Raw genomic sequence first — 3689 nt, forward strand, 5'->3', positions numbered from 1 at the left:
CAGAGCCCCCGCCAGTGCTCCTGCAAGCCCAGGCTCCAGGCTCCTGCCACTCCTGGCCCCGGGCACTGGCATGGGGCACTCCTGCTCACTGCCACTTGCCCCCTGTCTGCCACTGCTGCCCTTCTCCTGCCACTTCCCTCCCCCCAACCCCTCACCTCTCTGGCACCACATCCCAAATGTTCCTGTGGTCCTGCTGCTGCAGCTGGGAACCACATGGTGCTGGAGTATAGTGGGCAGGGGCAGGGTAGTGGGGAAATGGCAGTGGCAGAGGAGAAGGGGCAGCAGGTGGGTGTGTGGAGCACAGCAACAGCCAGGTGGGATTACAGGGCCTGCGCCAGTGCAGTGCCAGTGGGGCCCAGAGCGGGTCAGCAAGAGCGCAGTGGCTCTGTGGAGCCGGGCTGGCTCCCTTCTCTCCCTGCTTGAGCAGCGCAGCCCGGCTCCATAGAACCTCTGGCAGCCTGGCCCTGCGCTCCTGCTGCTCCACTCTGGGCCCCACCGGCACTGGTCCCAGTGTACTGGCACAGGCCCCGCACTCCTGCCCAGCTGTTGCGGCACTCTACGTAACCACTCACTGCCCCTTTCCACCCGCTTGCCACTGCCATTTCCCTGCTCCCCTTCCCCTCTGCCCACCTGCCTGCCTGCCCACCCCTCCAGCACCACGTGGTTCCTGGCTGCAGCACTAGGACCACAGCAGCTGGCCCGCCCAGCCCTGAGGCCTGGGCGATCACCCACGGTCCTCCCCTGGCTTCCCCCCCGCCTTAACTGTATTTCCCTTGGTGCAGGGAGACAGGAACAGCCCCAGGCCAGAAGCTTCCAACAGCCCCTGGTAGGCAGAGGCTTCTGGCTGGTGTTCGGGGTCGGGGAGCTGGAGCAGGAGGGGGGCCTCTGCCACTGGCTCCCCCTCGGTCCCACTGCCTGTCATCTTTGACAGGCAGCCAGGGGCAGATAAAAAAAATTTAGAAATTAATATTTAGGGACCCCATGGGCCAGATAGAATGGCCTGGTGGGCCGCATCTGGCTCAAGGGTCATATTTTGCCGATCCCCGGTCTAAAGTTTGTCAATGAAAATTTTAGTTGGGAAATTCATTGTTACTTTTTTATGGAGGCAACACTGTCAAGCTTTAATTATGACCAGTACCCCAGCCAAAAAAGCTCATCCCTGTCCTGAAGGAGGTGACAAACAGTACATAATGACAAAATTAAACTAGTGGTGGGTGGACAAGTTAAGTAATCAGGAATGAATGTAAAAGGTAAGAAGTGAAAACTACTGGGAAGGTCTTTGCTATATTCAAGTGGCATCTTTTTCATATGCAGCATTTACTGAGCTCTGATAATATTAGAACAGTGATAGTAAACTATAGTGTATGGCTCCTTTGATATAAAATATAATACAAAACTGTAATACTTTGCTATAAAAATGTAATAGTGACAAAACTGCATCTTAGCATCTTCTGTCACTTCATGGTTGACTTTAGTAATACAAATATCTATATGTAGTATGTATCATGTGTGTGTGTATAAATATACAGGTACATAAAATGAGCCATTTTTATTACAAAGAGTGCTTGCAACCTCCAAAAAAAAAAATAAATCACACTTGAAAAATAGAGGCAGGGTCTCCCAGAATTTACATCTCATGTTCTGGTCTGGGACTGAACTTTTCTCTGAACATAGATCGCCTGTTCTCAAACAATAGTGTTATAATTCACAGATGGCTCATTGCCACAATCAGTTTTTTAATGATAATTGTAAGTCAAACCTTTGAGAGAAATTCTCCCCTTAGAGTTGCACTGTTTTTCTCTGCCACATAATTCTGCACTAATTTCACGTGTGAAATGCCCATCAAGAAGAGTTCTGGGCTTGTAACTAATGTGGAAGGTCCAAGGGTTACAGCTCTGAGCCTAATCCACAATGGTGATTAGACAACATTAATTGTAACTGAAATGAAAGCCATTATTTATCTGTTGGGAATAAAATAAGATGCAAAAATATGACCTGACACTTCACACCCTTTAACCTGACACATCACACTCTTAAACAGCTAATTAAAGAGGCTGTTTTCAGTTTTAGCTACTTAAGATGTGAGCCTGCAGGTGAATTTTAGATATTTATTGCTGGCAAGGTCAGACCCTTACTAACAAAGGTTTTGTTTAGATCTGCCAAGAGTTTTCAAAGTAGCTAACGCTGCTTACCTAAATGTTAGAAGTAAAGTAGCGTAATTAGGTATCTTCTGGGAAATAGTATAAATACAAAGTTTAGTAGCAGTGACAAAAGAATCACTGCACCATAAGAAAACAATCTTATGTCCTACAGTATTAATACGCTTAAGCATTTCAAGGAATAAGCTTTAAATGCTACTTACTGTAACAGATTGGAATGTGTAGACTTACTGTATTAGAAGGCAGTAATCTCTCCGCTGCAAGGCTGATTGCATGGGCAGCAAGCGTTGCTTAATCCTTTTCAGCCAATGGCATAAAATAGGGATTAGTTTTTCATTTACTGCAACTGAGTGGGTTGTTAGGATCCAAAGACACTAATGAGCCTGAGCAGGTGATTGGGATTCTGCTTTCACAGTTGTGGGCTAGTCTAAGAGAAAATGAATCCATCTTATAAGACAGAATCATAATTTACAAACATGATGTTTCAGTGATATATTTTTTCCCTTGGAAAGAAAATGAATGAAGACTCTAGCAGTAGAGCACAAACCTGGCCTGCTGACTTTCTCTCTTGGAATTTGAGTTCTTGCCAGATTACTTGCCTTGGAGGCTGAATGGCTCATTTAGAAATCTCTCTGTTGCCTTGCTTTTATGTTCTGCTCTTGATGTCTGCAGAGTTGACACAAGTCGCATGCAATCAAGTCTATGTTCCTGGTGGACAGGGCCTGTCCTAATGTTCTCTGACTCACACCCAGGTTGTTTGCAGCTCAGCAGTTCTGCTTCCAGACGCATCGCTTTGTGTTCTGAGGTTAATGTCGTGCTGAGAAATTGCCTCGTGGCACAGTGTTTCTCGAATCCTGTACCTTGCTTGATTTGATGTGAAGACGATGCTCTTTTTAGCACTTATAATGCATTTACCTTTGCAAAGGTAACTGTATTTGTTCAGCCTTGCATGCTCTTCAATCATTGATTATATTCTTTAAACAGCCCTTTATGGCTGGCGTTCCTGTCAAATCCACAGACTTTTAAGGAGATGATCACATCAAACATGAACAGACACACTTCTTTTTCAGTTAAAGCGGTTTAAAAATATACAGTGTAAGTAATTTAACCCATGATTGTCAGAAATTGAGCAACATGGCACGTTTTAGCCACAAGAGATGAGAACCATAGATATGTTCTAAAAGCCAGAAAATGGCCAAATATCTCATAACACACCGTGGCCCACTGGGTCATGGAGAGAGATGGTGGGAGACCAGTGTGTATGTTAGGGTAGATAAGAGGCCAAGAATGGACATTAGTGATGCCGGCGGATGGCAGGGATGAAGAAATGAGAGCTGGTTGGGATTAGGGGGCAAGCAGTTCCTGGAATGGTTAGTACTGTTCTTCCTCCTCCAGGCTGCTGTAGGCTAGAGCTGGATTGCCTGGACCAAAGCAGTTTCATCTGCCTTTTCTCCCTCTCTTGAAGCATGGCGATAGCAAATTATAATTTTTCCCACAATGCAGTGATTGGTGACATTGCCCTGCTACCAT

The 3689-nt window shown here is 46.1% G+C and overlaps 1 long non-coding RNA gene across 1 annotated transcript in view; it reads right to left on the reverse strand.

Annotated features, from left to right (window-relative positions):
• LOC102388856 overlaps window positions 1-2439 on the reverse strand; it is a 10567-nt gene extending 8128 nt beyond the window's left edge. The window contains exon 1 of the long non-coding RNA XR_324138.1: window positions 2391-2439. This is a non-coding gene — a long non-coding RNA (uncharacterized LOC102388856). The remainder of the gene's footprint in view (window positions 1-2390) is intronic.
• Window positions 2440-3689: the final 1250 nt, after the last annotated feature.

This window comes from Alligator sinensis, unplaced genomic scaffold (assembly GCF_000455745.1).
Source record: "Alligator sinensis unplaced genomic scaffold, ASM45574v1 scaffold708_1, whole genome shotgun sequence".
NCBI classification, from domain to species: Eukaryota; Metazoa; Chordata; order Crocodylia; family Alligatoridae; genus Alligator; species Alligator sinensis.